The sequence below is a fragment of the Rhipicephalus microplus genome, chromosome 3 (assembly GCF_043290135.1).
Source record: "Rhipicephalus microplus isolate Deutch F79 chromosome 3, USDA_Rmic, whole genome shotgun sequence".
In the NCBI taxonomy this organism is placed as follows: domain Eukaryota; kingdom Metazoa; phylum Arthropoda; class Arachnida; order Ixodida; family Ixodidae; genus Rhipicephalus; species Rhipicephalus microplus.
Window position 1 is genome coordinate 219,152,153 of NC_134702.1, and position 21,904 is coordinate 219,174,056.

The 21,904-nt window shown below is 48.2% G+C and overlaps 1 protein-coding gene across 1 annotated transcript in view; it reads right to left on the reverse strand.

Annotated features, from left to right (window-relative positions):
- LOC142803138 (uncharacterized) overlaps positions 1-21,904 on the reverse strand; it is a 53,617-nt gene that overhangs the window by 23,373 nt on the left and 8,340 nt on the right. The gene's annotated exons all lie outside the window — the stretch shown is intronic.

The following is a 21,904-nucleotide window of genomic DNA, read 5'->3' on the forward strand; positions in this document are numbered from 1 at the left end:
AGCAGGAAGACGAGTGTCCGAGGCATCATGGCAAAGACGATGAGACTGAAGTTCTAGTCTCTGGCAAATGGTGATGACATCTTGAGTCGTGCCAGGGTTTTGCGACGCAGAGACGTTGAATGCGGTGGTATTTATGCCTTTAAAAATATGGCGTATTTCTTCGTTTTGAGGCATAGCTGAATTTACACGCTTGCACATGTCAAGAACATCCTCAATGTACGAGGTGTATGATTCACCCGCCAGCTGAATGCGTTCAGCAAGCTTCTTCGTTGCTGCTTCAGCGCGAACACTGGGGGAAGCAAAAATCTGACGAAGCTGCCGTGCGAACGTGTCCCAGTCGAGAAAATCTTGTAGGTGGTTCCAAAACCAGGTTTTGGCAACATCAGTAAGGTAGAAAGGGACCATACGCAACTTTTGTAGAGTATTCCTTATGTTCAACTCGCTGACGAGGTCGTAGGTGTGTAGCCATTCTTCAACGTCATCTTTTTGGAGACCCGAGAATACTGGCGGATCACGGTGGTGGCTGTGGATGGCCAGGGTCGACGGCGGAGGCTGCACGGGGCTGGTGGTGTTGGATGGACCAGGATTGTCTTGCACTGCCATAGCAGGTGGTAGTAGACGATGCCCTAGCGGAGCTCCAGTGGTAACGTGCGAGAGGACTTGGGGATCGAGAAGCACCTTCCACCACTTATGAGGAAGAGCTTTATTCGAGGCGAGCTCGAGCTGGCACACAGTGATGATGATATCTACAGATGAGGAAATTATACAAATGATGATGACACGTCCAATTGCTAAAGAAGAGTCAGTGACTGCGCTCACAGTATATATATTGTATGAAGATGGGCCAAACAAACACTTCTTATTTTTACACAATAGGATGTTTTCGTTCTGCCTGTCCTCTACTTCATAGTATTGTTCCACTAGATTCTCTTTATGACGATTTATATGTGAGGTTTACTGTCCCAAAACCACCATATGATTATGAAAGCCGCTTTAGTGGAAGGCTCCGGTAATTTCGACCACCCGGGGGTCTTTACCATGCTCAAAAATCTGAGCACGCGGGCCTACAGCGTTTCCGCCTTCGCCGTAAATGCAGACGCCGCAGCCGGGATTCCATCCAGCGATCTACGGGTCAGTAGCCGACTAGCTTAGCCACTAGACCTGCACTGGATTCAAGGCCACCTTCTTCTTCATATACATACACACACACGTTATGATATATATATATATATATATATATATATATTTATATATATATATATATATATATATATATATATATATATATATTGTCGCAGCGTGCAAAGAACAGGACACAAGGCTTCCTTTCAACGTTAACAGCAAGGCTCTATTGGCACACAAAAACAAAGCGCAAGAGCAGACGCCCAACGTCGTCTTCCTCGAAAACGCCAGAGACCACCACACGTGATGCTGGCTTCTTCCTCCTTTTGTGCTTACGGCTAATAACCGTGACATTAGCCTCTCTCTCCAGAAGGCATCGTCCCGATGCTTCGTCATCATGGCGGAAGGTTTTGTAGTCACTGGCAGCCCACGGGTTCATTCGGATAAATAAGGTTTCATTCGAACCACGTGCACAACTTCTGGTGCATGTCTTTGACGTCTTGAACAATGTGGACTGTCGGGAATCACCTCATAGCTAACATCACTGAGACGACGGAGGACATTATACGGCCCAAAGTACCGTCTCCAGAGCTTCTCTGAGAGGCCACGATGGTGAACTGGGGTCCAGATTCAAAATTTCTGTCCTGGTTCACGAGAGACAGGTCGGTGACGAAGATTATAGCGCCTTGTATCATAGTCCTGGTGGTGACGAATACGTACGCGGGCAAGTTGGCGGGCTTCTTCAGCAAGCTGAGTTATGTAGTCTGCACTTGTGTCAACGTCATCACTTTCATGCGGCAACATAGCGTCGAGCATGATTGTGACGTCACGGCCACTGAGAAGGCGGAATGGGGTCATGCGTGTTGTCTCTTGTTGTGCCGTATTGTAAGCGAAAGCGACGTAAGGCAGTATCTCGTCCCAGTTTTTACGTTCCACATCGACGTACATGCAAAGCATATCCGCAAGTGTTTTGTTCAGCCGTTCCGTCAGACCACTTGTTTGTGGATGGTATGCCGTTGTGCGCCGGTAAGATGTCCCACTTAGACTTAAAACTGTGCAATGGCTCGGCTGTGAACGCTTTTCCTCTGTCAGTTATAACTACAGATGGAGCGACATGCCTCAGCACTATATTCTCAATAAAAAACTGTGCTGCTTCACTTGCTGTGACCCGCTCCAAAGCCTTGGTTTCGGCGTAGCGAGTAAGGCAGTCTGTGGGTACAATTATCCATTTGCGACCAGCAGCTGAAGTTGGAAATGGTCCTAGAAGATCAATTCCGACTTGAGCGAATAGAGTTTCTGGCACATCAATTGAATGGAGGAGCCCTGCTGGTTTGACGGCTGGCACTTTCCTACGTTGGCACTCAAGACAAGTCCGAACGTGCTGTTGAACGGTTGCCGTCAGTTTCGGCCACTAATACTTCTGTCTCACTCGGCATAGCGTTCGTGTGTGGCCTAAATGACCTATGTCGGTTCGTCATGGCACGCCTCTAGTACTTCTTTCCTGAGTGGTGTTGGGACGACAAGTAAGTAAGTGTTGCCGCTCGGAGAAAAGTTCACCTTATAAAGGACCTCGTTGCGCAAACAAAACGATGCTACCCCTGCTGCGAAGAGCTATGGCATAGCAGATGTGCGTCCCTCTAAGAAATCAATAAAGGGTTGCACCTCGGGATCGTCGCGTGGCTGCTGTACGATTGTAGACGTGTTGACTACACCAACAAACGCCGCATAGTCATCATCTTTAGCATTTACGTCTTCTAGTGGGGCGCGAAAGAGACAATCGGTGTCTGTATGTCGCTTTCCGGATTTGTAAACTATAGCCATATCGAATTCTTGAAGCTTGAGGCTCCAGCGCGCCAATCGTCCTGACGGGTCCTTCATGTTCGTCAACCAGCAAAGCGAGTGGTGATCACTGATGACTTTAAACGGGTGTCCGTATAAATATGGACGAAACTTGATGACTGCACACACCACCGCAAGACACTCTTTTTCAGTGGTAGAGTAATTCTCTTCCTGTACGGGAGAGAGTCCGACTTGCATAAGCAATTACTCGTTCGGCACCATCTTGCCACTGAACGAGCAGAGCTCCTAAGCCGACATTGCTGGCGTCGGTGTGAACCACTGTTGGAGCGTCATCATCGAAGTGTCCGAGAACTGGCGGGCTTTGAAGACGTTGTGGCAGCTCGTTGAACGCTTCCTGCTGCTCTTCACCCCACACAAACGTGACGTCTTTTCGGGTGAATTGTGTTAGAGGTGATACGATACGCGAGAAATTCTCAATGAAGCGTTGGTAAAAGGCGCACAGGCTTAAAAATCGCCGCACTGCCTTCTTGTCTGATGGCGTAGGAAAACTTTCAACAGTGGCTATTTTGTCGGGGTCAGGCCGTACAACTTCACTGCTGACAAGGTGTCCCAAGAAAAGAAGCTCTTCGAAGCCAAACTGACATTTTCTGGCTTGAGTGTTAGTCCTGCCAATCGTATCGCTTGAAACACAGTGTGTAGTCACTTCAAGTGCTCGTCAAATGTCGCTGAATATACAATTACATCGTCCAAATATACTAGGCACGTTTGCCACTTTAGGCCTGACAGGACTGTGTTCATGAGCCGCTGAAACGTTGCCGGTGCTGAGCACAAGCCGAACGGGAGAACTTTAAACTCATAGACCATCGGGTGTCACAAATGCTGTTTTTTCTCGATCTCTTTCGTCAACTTCTATTTACCAATATCCGCTCCGTAAATCCATCGACTAAAAATAACGTGCATGGCATAGTCGATCGGGAGAGTCGTCTATACGAGGCAGCGGGTAAACGTCCTTTTTTGTAACCTGATTTTTTGTAACCCAAAAAAGTGAATGGAGGGAGGGCCGCTGTGGTAGCTCAGTGGTTAGAGCATCGAACGCGTTATTAGAAGGTCGTAGGTTCGATTCCTGCCCATGGCTGGTTATTTTTTCATCCACTTTTCTTTCTTCTTATTTACATTCCATTGGTTCTAATAACTTCCCCTGTACATTCCTTGGCATTACTGTCTGTTATATCTCAGTAATATTGTGTTAAAACACGGAAAAACGAGCCCTTAGGCATACACTTCTTTCCCTTATTTCATTGAACGAGGGCCTCGTACTGGCAGATTTGGTGTGTTTAGGTTGTATAAAGAGGGACGATTATTCAGCTGCCCGCTCATAATAAGTTCACGTGCTACGTGACGCCAAACATGCGCATAAGAGTGTTTTCACACTCGTCGTTTGGCTTATAAATGGCGCTAAGTGTCACTCCTACTTCTAAATTCCCATATAAACCCAAAAATGTGGGTGGAGGGAAGGCCGCAGTGATAGCTCAGTGGTTCGAGCATCGCACGCGTTATTCGAGGGTCGTAGGTTCGATCCCTGGCCATGGCTGGTTATTTTTTCATCCACTTTTCTTTCTTCTTATTTACATTCCATTTGTTCCAATAACTTTCCCTGTACATTCCTTGGCATTACTGTCTGTTATATCTCAATAAGATTGTGTTAAAACATGGAAAAACGAGCCCTTAGGTGTATATTTCTTTCCCTTATTTCATTGAACGAGGGTCTCGTACTGGCAGACTTGGTGTGTTTAGGTTGTGTAAAGAGGAACAATTAATCAGCTGCCCGCTCATAATAAGTTCACGTGCTACGTGACGCCAAATATGCGCATAAGAGTGTTTTCACACTCGTCGTTTGGCTTATAGATGGCACTGACTGTCACTCTTACTTCTAAATTCACACATAAACCCAAAAAAGTGGATGGAGGGAAGGCCGCTGTGGTAGCTCAGTGGTTAGAGCATCGAACGCGTTATTCGAAGGTCGTAGGTTTGATTCCTGCCAACGGCTGGTTATTTTTTCATCCACTTTTCTTTCTTCCTATTTACATTCCATTGGTTCTAATAACGTCCCCTGTACATTCCTTGGCATTACTGTCTCTTATATCTCAATAATATTGTGTTAAAACACGGAAAAACGAGCCCTTAGGTATACATTTCTTTCCCTTATTTCATTGAACGAGGGTCTCGTACTGGCAGATTTGGTGTGTTTAGGTTGTGTAAAGAGGGACAATTAATCAGCTGCCCGCTCATAATGAGTTCACGTGCTACGTGACGCCAAACATGCGCATAAGAGTGTTTACACACTCGTCGTTTGGCTTATAGATGGCGCTGACTGTCACTCCTACTTCTAAATTCACACATAAACCCAAAAAAGTGGATGGAGGGAAGGCCGCTGTGGTAGCTCAGTGGTTAGAGGATCGAACGCGTTATCTGAAGGTCATAGGTTCGATTCCTGCCCACGGCTGGTTATTTTTTCATCCACTTTTCTTTCTTCTTATTTACATTCCATTTGTTCTAATAACTTCTCCTGTACATTCCTTGGCATTACTGTCTGTTATATCTCATTAATATTGTGTTGAAACACGAAAAAACGAGCCCTTAGATATACACTTCTTTCCCTTATTTCATTGAACGAGGGTCTCGTACTGGCAGACTTGGTGTGTTTAGGTTCTCTAAAGAGGGACAATTAATCAGCTGCCCGCTCATCATAAGTTCACGTGCTACGTTACGCCAAACATGCGCATAAGAGTGTTTTCACACTCGTCGTTTGCTTATAGATGGCGCTGACTGTCACTCCTACTTCTAAATTCACACATAAACCCAAAAAAGTGGATAGCTCAGTGGTGATAGCTCAGCTGTGATAGCTCAGTGGTTAGAGCATCGAACGCGTTATTCGAAGGTAGTGGGTTCGACTGCTGTCACGGCTGGTTATTTTTTCATCCACTTTTCTTTCTTCTTATTTACATTCCATTGGTTCTAATAACTTCCCCTGTACATTCCTTGGAATTACTGTCTGTTATATCACATTTTTATTGTGTTAAAACACGGAAAAACGAGCCCTTAGGTATACACTTCTTTCCCTTATATATATATATATATATATATGTAACTGAGGAAGGGCTTTATTCGAGACGCGCTCGAGCTGGCACACACTGATAATGTATCTTCAGATGAAGAATGTATACAAATGAAAATGACAGGTCCGAATAATAAAGAAGAGCCAGTGACTGCACTCACACTAATTACCCGTCACGCTGAAAGCAGCCTACTGACCGCGTGGCAGACAATATTAAGAATCGCATCGGGTATGCAGCTTCAGTCGAGACACACACGATTTCTGTCGCACAGCAACGGTGGTTGGATAGTGCCTTAATTGGCGACGTACGGTAATTGACGGTGGACTTTTGTTCAATGACCGTATAAGGTCCTCTAAATCGACTGAGCAATTTTTCACATAAGCCAAGCACACGCACGGGAGTCCAGATAAGAACATCATCTCCTGAATAAAAGGTGGCAGCACGGTGAGTGGATTCGTAGCGAGACTTCCCAGCTTTCTAGAAGATGTTGGTGTTAATTTGGGCCAGATATTGGCAGTGTGTGAGGTGAGACAAAAATTGTGCGGATAAATGACCTGCTGAGGTATAAGGAGCCGAAAAGAAGGATAAGTCTAGAGTTACACTTCGACAGCGTTCATGAACCAGAAACCAGGGAGAAAAGCAGGTGGTGCGTTGCGTTGCCGTATTGTGGGAAAATTACGAATGGCAAAATGTCATCCCAGTTTGTGTGGTAAAGGTTCACGTACATGGCAGTCATGTCCAAGAGGGTAGGATGAAAGCTTTCTGTCAAGCCTTTTGTTTGCGGATGATAAGTGGAAGTTGTCTTGCGGGTGGTGTTGCCAGCGCGTTGAACCTCAGCAACGACAGAGAAAAAAAACCTTGCCGCGGTCGCTGAGCAGAACACGTGGAGCTCCGTGGCGTAAAATATGTTACGACGAAAAAAAAATCGCTACTTCAGTGGCTGTACGATCCTGCAGCGAGGCTGTTTCCGCGTAGCGAGTGAGGTGGTCAACAGCCGTCACAATGCAACAATTTCCATTGGAGGTCGCGGAAAAGGAGCCGTAAAAATCTATTTCGCGACTTCGAATGGCAAAGTGGGACAAGGAAGAGGTTGCAAAAACCAGAAGGTGCAGTAGTGGGTTGTTTTCATTGTTTACATAACGCACACGAAGAAATGTATTTACCAATGCACTCGTATACGAATAGAACAATAGAAACAATGACCAATAGACACTCGCCGCCATGGCTATAGGTGGCACTGACTGACACTTCTACGTTTAAATTCACATATTAAACCCAATAAAGTGGCTGCGGGGAATAGCCGCCGTGCTAGCTCAATGGCAGAGCATCGAATGCGTTATCTGTAGGTTGTAGGTTTGATTCCTGCTCACGGCAAGTCACTTTTCACTCACGTTTCTTGCTTCCTATTTACATTACACTTGTTCTAATAACTTCCCATATACATTCCTTGGCATTAGTGTCCAATATATCTCATTAGCATTGTGTTGAAACATAAAAAACAAGTCCTTAGGAATACACTTCTTTCCATTGTTCATTAACGAGGGTCTGGCACTGGCAGACTTGGTGCCGCTAGGTTGTATACGAGGGAATATTCGACAGCTGCCTGCTCGTAATAAGCTCACGTGTTACGTGACACCATATAGGATCACAAAAAAGTCGCCACACTTGCCACCATGGCTACAGGTGACCCTGACTGATGCTCCCACGTCTAACTTCACATATAAACCCAATAAAGATTCGGGATGGGGAAAAGCCGCCATGATAGCTAAGTGATAGAGCATCGAACGCGTTATTTCGAAGGTCGTAGGTGGGATTCCTGCTCACGGCAAGGTATTTTTTCACCCACTTTTTTTTCTTCTTATTTACATTACATTGGTTCTAATAACTTCCCCGATACATCGTTTGGCATCATTGTCTACTAGAATTGGATCTCATAAATATATATATATATATATTGTAGTGAAGAGGAATTCCTACTACTACTGCAGCGACATCGACACGTTGGCGCGAGGCACGAGCTAAGACTGCCTGGTTGCTACTGCGACGCTGCCCGTACATCCGTCTAGCTCTTGCTTCTTCTGTACCGACGCTGACACGGCTTTTGACCTTGCATTTACATTATATTCTGGTGGAGAGGGCTGCGGTCTTTCCCAGTCCTGGAACGGCGTAGCCGAAAGCTGCCGTCCGTCATGCCTGACGACGCTGTCTTCACGCCCCCACCAGCTTCGCCATGTAGGAGCTGTCCCGGTGCCCAGCTCTTGCAAGAACCCGACATCTTCAGCGGCACCGACGGGAAATACGTTGAGGATTGGCTGGAATCTTATGAATGAGCCAGCGCTACTAACAAATGGGACGATCCCACAAAGCTTGGTACCATGATGTATTATTTAACGGGTGTTGCCAAGCTGTGGTACAGAAACCATGAGGCGGATATCCTCACTTGGACTACCTTCAAAACCTGCATCGCAGATGTTTTTGGACGCCTTGGTGTGCGCAAACTTCGCGCAGAACAACAGCTACGAGACCAGTCCCAACAAACTGGTGAGACATTCACCAGCTACATAGAGGACATCCTCGACCTCTGCCGGCGTGTCGACCCGTCGATGGCAGAAACTGACAAGGGGCGACATATTGCCACATTGAATATGCAGCACCAAGAGAACAACGAAGAACACGCGCAGCGAGAGAAGAAGACGAGGTTTTTTTCCGTTCAGTTTGCCAGTGTTCTGGTACAAATAAAGTGAGCTTCCTGTTCGACTGCTGCTGTTTCTGCATTGTGACACTGGTGGAGGCGCTGGGTACATGTTCGAGACGCCTGACAACAGCCCCGCATCTAGTTCAGAAAGACTTCCGCGCATCGACACCCCCGTTCACCGCAGCAGCCGGCGCCTTTAGGCCTCAGCCCGGAGTTTGGTCCATTGCCGGAAAGCGTGATTGTGCCAAAAAGCATGACGGTGCCTGGAAGCACTGGACCCAACATTTCTAGCTCAAGCACGACACAGCTAGGTGACTGTTTTGAACCCTCGACTTCCGGTTGACTTCCACGGAAACGCATATGAGGATGCACATGACTGGCTCGAGGAATTCGAGCACACAGCAAATGTTAACGGGTGGAACACGACACAGAAATTGGGCTACGTTTATTTTCCGCTTCAAGACGGAGCCTGAACGTGCTTCACGAATCGCGTGTGGTCGTCTTGGGACGAGTTCCGGCAGAAGTTCCTCGACACGTTCGCGAGCACTAAAAGACGAGAAATCGCACAGCGTCTCCTCGAGTCGCGGATTCAAAAACCAAATGAATCCGTTACGATGTTTGTTGAGGACATGGCACGGCTATTTCGTCGAGCAGATCCTGATATGCCCGAGGCCAAAAAGGTTAGCCACCTCATGCGGGGCGTTAAGGAGCAGCTCTTGTAGGCTCCTTGTAGCAGCTCTTGTAGGCTGGTCTCGTACGAAACCAGCCTACAAGTGTGGAGGAATTCTCTAAGGAGGCGACATCTATCGAATGTGCACTGCATCTACGTTATCGCCAGTATGACCGCCCAACCCACAGTGCACCGATCAGCGTGGCAGCCACGACCACAGCAACAACACCAGACGAAGGTTGTTTGCGCCAACTAATACGAGAAATCGTACAAGAAGAGGTCAAGAAGCTCGTCGCCAAACCGAATGACTGCGCGATCGCCTCAGTAACGGAAGTTGTACGCCAGGAGATCAGGCAAGCACTCTCGCTTCCTGAGCCGAACACGAGCACTCCCAGGGCAAGCTATGCAGACGTAGTCCACCGACAGCCAGCGAACGTGCCGACACCACATCAGTACCACTAGCAACATCCGCCGACAGTGCCTTGGTACTACAGAGAAACTTCGACACCGAGGCGGCCACCACTTCGCAAAACTGACATCTGGCGTACCCCTGATCATAGGCCCCTGTGCTTTCACTTTGTGGAAGCAGGCCACATCGTTCGGTATTGCCCGTATCGCGCTGCAGGGTACCAAGTGTTTCCTTTTTTTGTTCCTCGGCGCCATTTCAACGGAACACCTGACGTCGACACGAGTGTCATGACCCCACGGGATGTTCCTCCTGGGTTTCAGTCACGCTCACCCTCTCCTGGGCGTTATTCTCAATCCTCTAGACGGAGCACCACTGACATGCCAAGAGGGAGGTCTCCTAGTCCACGCCGGGGAAACTAAAAGCAGCGAACTCAGGGCGGAAGGTTGCGAATCGTCGAACTGCTGAAAATCCCCCAATACTGCCGAGCGAAGAAAGACACATTTTCAATGAATCGACGAAAGATGGGGTTGTTACTGCCGAAGTTGCAATTACGATTGACAGACATGACGTCATGGCATTGGTCGACACTGGCGCGGACTTCTCAATAATGAGTGAGAGTCTGGCAGACACGCTCAGGAAGGTTAGATTGGAATCGACAGGACCGCAGATTAGAGGAGCTGGAGTGCAGCTACTCACACCTACCGGAAAGTGCACCGCAAGAATGAAGATAGGGGATGCATCCTTCGTCGCCACTTTTGTTATTCTTTCTGAGTGTTGCAAACAGACAATCTTGGGGATGGATTTCTTGCATGAATATGGTGCCATCATCAATATTCCGGACGGTGTACTGACCTTTTCAGCGGATCAAAGTACAGTGCTACACCGAAAATCCCTGCGAGTCATTGACGATGTGACCGTACCTCCGTTATCGTGCCGCCTTGTTTCAGTCACGTGCAGCGAGCAAAATACTGGAGAAGGAATCGCTGAACAAGTATTGACGCTTCTACTCTCTCGCGGTGTTGCAACTGCCAGAAGTATCGTCAATGTAGTGTGCGGTGAAGCAGAGGTTCTGTTGACGAATTTTACCAACGAGCGACGACACATTACCCAAGGCACTACAGTTGCCTACTTCGACGAGATCACCGAAATCCGCGAGTACTGTGTAGTACAACAGGACGAGCCGCAAGCCACGTCAGCCCCACCACCTATTGATGAAAGCACGGATTTGTCACCAGCGCAGAGACAGCGTCTAGTAGATCTTCTTCACCAGTTCAAAGACTGTTTTTCATCGACCTCGAGGGTCAGTCGAACGCCACTGACGAAGCATCGGATAATAACGGAGGAGATGGCAAGGCCAATACGACATAACCCATACCGCGTAGCACCGGAAGAGCGTGAAGCAATTCAGGAACAATTGAAGAAAATGCTCGATGATGATGTCATCCAGCCGTCAAGAAGTCCTTGGGCATTGCCGGTAGTGGTTAAAAAGAAAGACGGAAGCTTGCGATTTTGTGTCGACTACCGCAAGCTGAACTGTGTGACAAGGAAAGACGTATACCCATTACCACGCATCGATGATTCACTCGACCGGCTGTGATATGCACGCTACTTTTTGTCACTGGACCTCAAAAGTGGGTACTGGCAAATTGAGGTCGACGAGCGAGATAGAGAAAAAACGGCTTTTGTAACGCCTGACGGGCTTTATGAATTTAAAGTCTTGCCATTCAAATTGTGCTCAGCCCCCGTAACATTTCAGAAACTGATGGATACCGTTCTGTCAGGCCTTAAGTGGCAGACATGTCTGGTCTATCTGGACGACGTCATTGTTTTTTCAAAAACATTTGAGCAACACCTGAGCAGGCTGCTATCGGTATTCAGGGCAATAAGGTCTGCCGGCCTGACCCTGAAACCCGAGAAGTGTCATTTCGGTTTCAAGGAGCTCCAATTTTTAGGCCATGTGGTGAGCCATGAAGGTGTTCGACCTGATCCCGATAAGATTGCGGCCGTCAGGAAATTTCCGATGCCAAAAGACAAAAAAGCAGTCAGGCGTTTCCTTGGCCTATGCGCATACTACCGAAGGTTTATTGCCAATTTCTCCCGCATAGCTTCGCCATTAACACGACTCACAAGAGAAGACGTTTCGTTCACATGGGGCGATGATCAAGAGGTGACATTTGACGATCTCTGACAACGCCTGCAGACTCCGCCTGCGCTTGCTCACTTTGATGAGGATGCTCCTACCATGGTCCACACAGATGCCAGCAACGTGGGTTTAGGCGCTGTACTCGTCCAGTGGCAAGACTCAGCCGAGCGTGTGATCGCATATGCTAGTAGGACGCTTTCCCGCGCCGAGTCCAACTACTCCACAATAGAAAAACAGTGTCTTGCTGTCGTATGGGCGGTTATGAAGTTTCGTCCGTACCTTTACGGTCGTTTCTTCTACGTAGTCAGCGACCATCATTCCCTCTGCTGGCTGACCAACTTGAAAGACCCGTCTGGTCGGCTCGCACGGTGGAGCTTACGCCTTCAAGAGTTTCATATGACGGTCGTGTATAAGTCCGGACAGCAGTACGCCGACGCCAATTGCTTATCAAGGTCACCGATAAAGCGCGATGATGACACAGAAGATGACAGCATGGCGTTTGTAGGAGTCGTCGACACCACTACGATTTCGTGCAAGCAGAAAGAAGACAGTGAGTTGCTTCCCCTTATTGAATATTTGAATGGCCGGACAACAACCATCCCTAGAAGATTTGCAAGGAGCCTGCCGTCATTCTGCTTACGTAGTGGTGTTCTCTATAAGAACTTTTCTCCCAGAGGAAGCACCCACCTACTTGTCGTTCCGACGTCACTCCGTGAGGAGATATTTTGTGCTTGCCACGATGAGCCAACGTCTGGTCATCTCAGTTACACACGCATATTGGCCAGAATCCAACAGAAATACTACTGGCCATGACTTCCAGCTATTGTGAAGCATTACGTGCACACGTGCCTCAATTACCAACGACGAAAATTGCCGCCGTTAAAACCAGCTGGACTATTACAACCAATTCAAGTGCCCACGGTACCTTTTGCCCAAATTAGAATGGATCTCCTTGGACCATATCCGACTTCCTAGGCTGGCAACAAGTGGGTAATAGTCGCCACTGATTATCTTACGCGCTACGCGGAAACAAAGGCTTTGTCAAGTGGCACCGCCATTGAAACCGCACGATTCATCGTGGAAAATATCGTCCTGAAGCACGGTGCTCCGACATTCATAATAACGGATCGAGGTGCCGCTTTCACGGCCGCGCTCCTGAAGACGGTGCTTGAGCTCAGTGGAACAGCCCATCAGAAAACCACTTCCTATCATCCACAAACTAACGGCTTAACAGAACGCTTCAACAAGACTATTGCCGACAAGTTGAGTAGGTAAGTTGACGTGGATCACAAGAACTGGGATGACATTCTACCGTACATCACGTTCGCCTATAATACAGCACAGCAAGAAACTACACGAAGAACACCGTTCAGTCTCCTTCATGGCCGTGAAGTGACAACGATGCTTGACGCCATGTTACTGCACGACTGCAATGACATCGATTTGGACGCTGTATCTTTTACCCAACGAGCAGAAGAAGCGAGGCAGCTTGCGCGCGTCCGAATCACCCAGCAGGAAAATTACGACGCCCAACGTTATAATCTGCGACACCGACATGTCGTCTATTGGGCCGGCGACAAAGTCTGGGTATGGAGTCCTATCCGCTGCCGGGGACTGTCAGAAAAATTGCTGAAGAAGTATTTTGGCCCCTACACAGTTTTACAACGCCTGAGTGACGTTAATTACGTGGTCGTTTCTGACAGCCCCTCGACAACTCGCCAGCAAAAACCAGAAATCGTGCACGTTGTGCGAATGAAGCCCTACTTTTCGGACTGATTCAAACCATACATCTACTACACCGTCTTTTGTAGAAGAGCATCGGGACGCTGATCTTTGGAGGGGGGCAAATGCCACATTGAATATACAGCACCAAGAGGACAACGAAGAACACGCGCAGCGAGAGAAGAAGGCGAGGTTCTCTTCCGTTCAGTTTGCCAGTGTTCTGGTACAATTAAAGTGAGTTTCCTGTATTCGACTGCTGCTGTTTCTGCATTGTGACAATATCATGAAAGGCGTTTCCGGCGACGCCTTTCAAATGCTGCTCTCCAAGAACCCTGTCACTCTCTCTGAGGTCATCGAGTTGTGTCAGAGTTTTGACGAGCTGCGACGACAGCGTCTTCTCATGCGACGCCCTGATGTCCCGGATGACAGCCTCTCAAGCCTGACCACCACATCTGACCTTCAGTCGCTGCTATCGCAGATCAAGGAGTTTGTGCGTGCAGGGGTCGCTCGTCAGCTATCGCTGCTATCAACAGCCGGCGAACCACCGTGATCTCTGCCAGCAAACATTCGCCAGGTCATCCAGGAGCAAGTTTGCGCTACTCTGCCATCTGCCCATGACACTTCACCATTGCCGAGTCCTGTTGCCTGTGCAGAGGTAAATGCACCTCCAAGCTATGCTGAACTAGCGGCTCGACCACCTCTTCAGACTTTTACGTCACTTCCCTCAGCCATGCCGCTACGACCCACTCCTCGGTTCGCTCAGCTAATGTCTATCCAGAGTAGTGGACAATGGCATACACTCGACAATCGCCCAATATGCTTTGCCTGTGGGCTACCTGGCCACATAGCGCGATACTGCCGTCGGCACGTCCTTGTCTACCACCAGAGCTACGACCAGACCTTCGAACCTGTCCTTTATGTGCCAGCGCGCCCTTCGTTCACAGGCTCTCAGCCCCCCGACCAGGCGTCATCGTACGACGACCACCGCCCTCCTGTTAACCGCCGCTCGCCATCACCTCGACGCCGCTCGCCATCGCCGATGCGTCGTCGTCTTTCATCGCCGGAGCGGGAAACCTAATGGCTGCAGTTCCAGAGGCAGGAACTGCGTCACCAGCGAAAAGACCAATGCCTCTCACTTCACCAACGAATGTTCTGGACGTACATGTGGACGGCGTCGCTGCACTCACTCTTGTCGACACTGGTGCGGCAGTTTCAGTGGTAAGTGCTAGACTCGGCCGCTTGCTCGAAAAAGTTATGACGCCACTAGCAAGTATATTCCTTCGTACAGCCAGCGCAGATCACGTCACACCGGCCGCTGCTTGTACTGCTCACATCGCGATTGATGGCCTCATTTATGTCGTTGAATTGCTAGTGTTAGATTCCTGCTCCCATGACCTCATTTTGGGCTGGGATTTTCTCTCCGCTAATAAGGCCGTCATCGACTGCTCTCGCGCTGAGGTGGCATTTGAAGTGTTTGACGACGCTCCATTATATGATGCTCATGAAACCGTGACAAACCATTTGTTGCTGAAGACGTCATCATACCGCCGCACTCTTTTGCCTTTACCATGGTGTCTTGCAACTCTCTCGCCGAGTCTAGTGCCCTTTTCACGCCATCTGCTCTTTTCGTTCGTCGCAAGTGTTCACCGCTACCTTATGCCCTTCTATAACTTCATGACGGTGCCAGCAGACTGCTCATCTCGAACCTGTGGTCATGTCATGTAACACTACTTCGGGGGAGTGCGTCGGGCGTGTTTACAGTCTCGACCCTTCTGCAATTATCGACATGCCGGCTGGTCCTTCTGCCGAACACGAAGTCGCCGGAGTGACCTGTGCCTCTTCGCCACAGACTACTAGGCCGGACGTACTGAGCAGCTCCATCGCCGACACGTTAACTGTTTCGCAACGTGCTCAGCTTCTACGACTGCTGAACAAGTTCTGTTATTCCTTCGACTGCCAGCATACTCCCCTCGGCCGCACGTCAGCCGTGTGTCACCGCATCAACACGGGTACATATGCGCCATTGCGTCAAAGACCCTATCGCGTGTCCGCAGCCGAGCGCCACGTTATCGATGACCAAGTAGCTGACATGCTCAAGCGTGGTGACATCCAGCCTTCGAACAGCCCCTGGGCATCTCCAGTCGTTCTCGTTAAGAAGAAGGACGGGTCAATTCGCTTCTGTGTTGACTACCGTCGTCTTAACAAAATAACTCAAAAGGACGTTTACCCGTTACCGCGAATCGACGATGCCCTCGACTGCCTCCAAGGTGGGGAGCTCTTCTCTTCTATTGACTTACGGAGTGGCTACTGGCAAGTCTCTCTGGCACCTGAAGATCAGCCCAAGACGGCCTTTGTCACACCTGATGGCCTTTACGAATTCTGTGTCATGCCTTTTGGTCTTTGCAACGCACTCGCAACATTCGAGCGGATGATGGACACTCTTTTGCGTGGCCTGAAGTGGAAATTATGCCTGTGCTACTTGAATGACGTGATTATATTTTCACCGGATTTTCCAACGCATCTCCGTGGGCTAGATGAAGTGCTGCAGTGCCTAACTGACACCGGCCTTCAGCTCAACCTGAAGAAATGCCGCTTCGGCGCAAGTCAGCTAACCATCCTCGGTCATGTTGTATCTAAAAAGGGTATTCTTCCTGACACCGCCAAGCTTCGGGCAGTTGCAGAGTTCCCTAAACCTGCGTCTCTGAAGGATCTGCGCAGCTTTCTTGGCATCTGCTAGTATTTCCGCCGCTTTATTCGGAATTTCACTATTATCACCGCCCCCTTCACTGAACTTCTACGTAGAGACTCGAAAAGTTACGCTTGGTCACCCGCCTGTGACGATGCTTTCGAAAAGTTGTGCCACCTGTTAACGTCACCGCCAATCTTGCGTCATTTCGACCCGACTGCTCCGACGGAGGTACACACCGATGCCAGCGGTGTTGGACTCGGCGCCCTGCTCGCGCAGCGCAAATCGGGATTCCAGGAGTACGTAGTCGCATACGCAAGCCGGACCCTCACCCAAGCGGAGAAGAACTGTTCTGTGACAGAGAAGGAGTGTCTGGCAAATATATGGGCTCTAGGTAAATTTAGACCGTACCTTTATGGTCGCCCTTTCGACATAGTCACCGATCACGATGCGCTTTGTTGGTTATCCACATTGAAGGACCCCTCCGGCCGTTTAGCTCGCTGGGCTTTGCGGTTGCAAGAGTTCGACATGCGTGTTGTCTACAGGTCTGGCCGATGTCACACTGATGCCGACGCTCTATCACGCTCACCTATGACCTCCGAAAGCTCTGCATGTTTATCTGCCGTGGGCGAAATGGTTGCGTTCCCAGAAAACTGTGACATGGCGTCTGAGCAACGCAAGGATGACTGGATCAGCTCTCATCTACGATTATTTTCAGATCCGTCGACTTCTCCATCTTCTCGAACGTTGCGTCGTCAAGCGGCTCACTTTGAGGTCCGCGATGGCCTCCTTTATCGCAGGAATTACAAGCCTGATGGCCGAAAGTGATTACTGGTCATACCTCGCCATCTTCGTGCTGCAATATGTTCAGGTTTCCACGCTGACCCTAAGTGCGCACATGCGGGCATGTTCAAAACATACGCTCGGCCTTCCTCCCGGTTTCATTGGCGAGGCATGTACACCTTTTTGCGCAAGTACATTCAGTGATGCCCGCAGTGCCATCGACGGACTGCCTCATCATACCTCTGGTCCGATCCAGCCAATCCCTTGCCCAGCCAGGCCTTTTGACCGCATTGGGATCGATCTGTACGGGCTTCTTCCATTTACAGCTTCCGGAAACCGTTGGATTGTTGTCGCTGCCGACTATTTGACGCGATATGCAGAAACAGCTGCTTTGCCTGCTGCCACAGCACGCGACGTATCTTCTTTTATCCTGCGGCACTTCATTCTCCGTCATGGCGCACCGCGTGAACTTCTCAGCGACAGAGGACGTGTATTCCTCTCTGAAGTCGCCAACGCACTCCTTGCCGAATGCCGTATCATTCACCGAACTACCACCACCTACCATCCGCAGGCGAATTGATTGACGGAAAGATTCAACCGTACCCTAGGGGATATGATATCAAAGTATGTTGCCTCAGACCACTCCGACTGGGACCTCATTCTGCCTTTTGTGACATACGCCTACAATACTGCTCTACAGGCGACTACAGGCTTTTCACCATTTTTCCTGTTATATGACTGAGACCCTTTCACCACACTAGATATAATTCTGCCCTACCATCCCAATTCCTCCGAGTCTACGCCCATCTCTGAAGCTGGCCGACGCGCCGAGGAATGCCGTAAGCTCGTCCAGTCATTCACAACCATCGACCAATGGAGACAAAAATCTCGGCGTGACGATAACCACCCGTACCCTAACTTTGTTCCGGACACACTTGTGTGGCTCTGGGTTCCTGCAGTGCCTACAGGCCTTTCCTCGAAGTTGTTTTTTTCAAAATACCAGGAACTCTACCGCATTGTCTCGCAGACTTCACCAGTTAACTACATCGTCGAACCCGTTACGCCATCCACAGACGAGCGCTTTCGGGGACGTGAAACTGTTCACGTACAGCGGCCAAAACCCTATTACGATCCGCTCGTACTCTGTTCACCGTGAGTCGCCATGATGGCTTCTTTTCCGACGGGGGACGAAGTGTAGTGTAGAGGAATGCCCACTACTGCAGCGACATCGACACATTGGCGCGAGGCACAAGCTAAGACTGTGTGGTTGCTGTTGCGACGCTGCCCGTATATCCGGCTAGCTCTTGCTGCTTCTGTACCGACGTTGACACGGCTTTTGACCTTGCATTTACATTATAATATGTGTGTGTGTGTGTGTGTGTGTGTGTGTGTGTGTGTGTGTGTGTGTGTGTGTGTGTGTGTGTGTGTGTATGAGTGTGTGCGTGTGCATTTGCGTGTGCGTGTGTGTGTGTTTGTAGTCGTCTGCAATAGGCACACGAAAGAGGAGGAAGTGGAATGAGGGGGGAGAGAAGAGAAAAGTAAGAATAGAAGGGTGGATGAGACCCGTCTATGAGCGGACACTAGGTAGTGGGCCTCTGGGTATGCTCGAGAACGTACAAGATGATTTTGCGGTTCAGCTGTCGAGAACACGTTGTTTTCGCTGTCTCAAAATGTACTTGTGTTTTGTTCGCGTTGCGCCGTGACAATATTAACATCTCTTCGAACGACTGGCAAAGTATACAGGACAACGTGAGACCAGAAGATCTCCCTGAGGTGTCTAACAAAAGAAGGATAATTTCCGACCCATAGTAAAATAAACTAAAGTAGAACTTACATGCATGGGCAGCTACCCTCCGGCAATGAAATCTCACGTCGCTCATTTCAAACTTAGTGACAAAAGTCACTAAGTTTGAAATGAGCGATCACTAAGTTTGAAATGTTGTCCGCAGAGCTTCTTATACCATGCCCAGAGATAAAAGAGAGTGACAGAAAAAGGAGCTGGAAGAAATCTTGGATGCTGGTGTTCTCCACCCTTCTGTTTCTCTATTTGCTTCTTCAAAACTATTACGTCAAAAGAAGGCGGAATAGCCAGATTCTGTGCATATTACCGGGCACTTAATAGACAAACAGAGTTCATACCCTATCTATGGATCGACAATATCATTAACGAGAGTGGTGGCTGCCGTTGTTTTTCAAGAATACACGTTTACAAGGGTTTGGGCAAATCCCACTCACAGAAGAAACAAAAAGGTATATCGCATTTTAACCCTTTTTGACCTGTTTGAATACAACTGCTTACAATTTGGTTGCGGAAATTCTCCGGCCTAGTTTCCGAGAATTATGACTGATATTCTTAAACCCTATTTGGGTGTATTTTTCAAAGTCTACACTGATGACATTATTGTGTATTGAAACACAAAATAAGGAGACCACCGTGATCGTCTTTCAAAAGTTCTTTGTGTTTTTAGTTTTTCACAATTTGAAGTCAATTTCAATAAAACTGCTTTCTTAAACAAAGTTGTGTTTCTCAGCAGAGTGTTCGACGGGCGTACCACAAGCACGAAACAGGAATTAGTAGAAAGAATTTCTCAGTTGGCAAAGCCTTACGTGCACTCTCTGCGTGTTTTTCTTGGGCTGGTGGGACACTTCAGAGCCTTTATCAAAAATTACGCTCGGAAGACAAGATGCTCTACATGTGCGCCTCAAAAAGACGTACCTTTGCAACGGAATAAGGAGTACGATGCTGTTCAGTCTGACCTTGTAGAGGTAATATCATTGGATCCCATTCTGCGCATACTGGACTCTGCCTTTCGTATTGAATACGAACGCATCACACTACATAACCCGTGCAGTTTTGTATTATAGGCCCTCAAAATAGGCCGATCCAATGAAGAATTACGTGGTGGGATAATACAGCTCCACGTTTAAGTCCACAGAAATTAATTACTCTACTTAATAGTAGGAAGCGCTGGCAATCTTAGAAAGAGTTTTGTATTTCGGAACTTACTTTCAAGGGGCTCAGTTCAAGACGCATATCTAAATGGGTCTACTGACTCCAGAAATCCGATTTCACCGTTTTGGGCCGTCCCGGCCCGCTTCTTGCCGATGCTGAAGCTTTGTCTAGATTGCTTGTTCATGAGACTAGCTAAAACTCAGAAAGGCATCGTGAACCTATTGACAGCGCAACACCAGAAAACACAGAGAAGAGGATCAAAAGAGAAAGAAAAGATGGCGCTGTCCTGTGTTTTATGATTGCGCTGTAAATAAATTCACGATAGATCCTAACCAACGGACCCAACTCACCGTCTTACTGCCATTCAGAAATGATCGGTCATAATCAGCTAAATGAAGGTACAGAAAATCTGCATTTTATTGATGGAATGTATCATGTGCCAACCACCCTGGCTCAAAAGATTATTCAACTCTACCATGCCAAACTTGAATCAGGTGGACACGATGGCTCCTGGCGCACATACAAAAAATTGCTCATGAAGTTCGCATTGCCAGGTAGGGAAAACAATGCCACTAATTATATCAGCACGTGCCATCTTTGCCAGGTAAACAAAGTGAAGTACAAGCTGTCTACAAATGTCATGACGAACCTCGAATGTTCAAAGATGCCCTTCGACCTGGTTCATCTAAACTTCACAGAGCTTAAAAAGAAGCGGGAGTCAGACGAACGGTAGGTTTTCTTCTTTCCATTAACGAATGTACCAGAACTAGTGTAGCTGAAGCAGGAAGGAAGCCGGGAATGGTGTCATTATTCTTCTAAACGATGCGTATAAGAGGGTATATATATATATATATATATATATTGTAATGACGAAGACTGAAACTGGCCCTCTGGCACAGACACGCATGCTAGGCGAGCGAGGTGTAAAAAGCGTAGGAAAGAACAGCCGGCCCACAGCAACAGTGCTGTTTATTGTCTCTCTTACTCCATTACAATCGCCCAGCTTGACAATTGAGGCTCAAACCTTTACAATAACCCCATTTTCCACCCGTAATAACACATTCAAGTATTCGTTCTTCCCTAGGAAAATTACCGAATGGAATAACCTTTGTAACGAAGTTGTTTCCCAGTCATCCTTGAGCCTGTTTTCTGCGCAGCTCTAGCAGTGAGTGTGTAAATTTTATGAAATGTGCTCCTGTTGTTTATTTCGATCACTGTAACCATTCTCCACAAGTTGTCATCTTGAATGTAGCGCTCCTTTCTCTATATGTTCTTATGCAGGTTTATTACAAACCACTTCTTTCTTTCCGTTCTGAAAGTGTGTAAATGCCTTACCTGTTTTATATTTATTTGTTTACCAATTTGGAAATTTATCAAACGTATATACACCCTGCCAAAACTCAGTGTTAGGCCTGACGATAGTTATAGCGCGAGAACAAAACGACGACACTTCTTGTCTCTGTGTCGTCGTTTTGTTCTCGCGCTATAACTATCGTCATGCCATACCAACTAGCCCAAGCTGCCACACTTCCAGTGTTAGGGTTGCAGTATTCATAAATAAATAAATAAATAATAAAGAATGTCATCTGTACGCAGCCTCGTTGGTCATCGGCAGCGCTGGCTTTTCCATCCAGGAATGCCTTCCACGCTTCCTTGACGATGGAGTCATCAATCTGGCTGCCACTTCAGCTTCCCGTTAGACCATCAGTGAATGGCGTCCATGCCTCCCCTGCGGCACTAGGGCATGGCCTAACGGACACCGTGCTACCACTTTGCGGCAGGAGTACGCACGGAGTCATATCTTT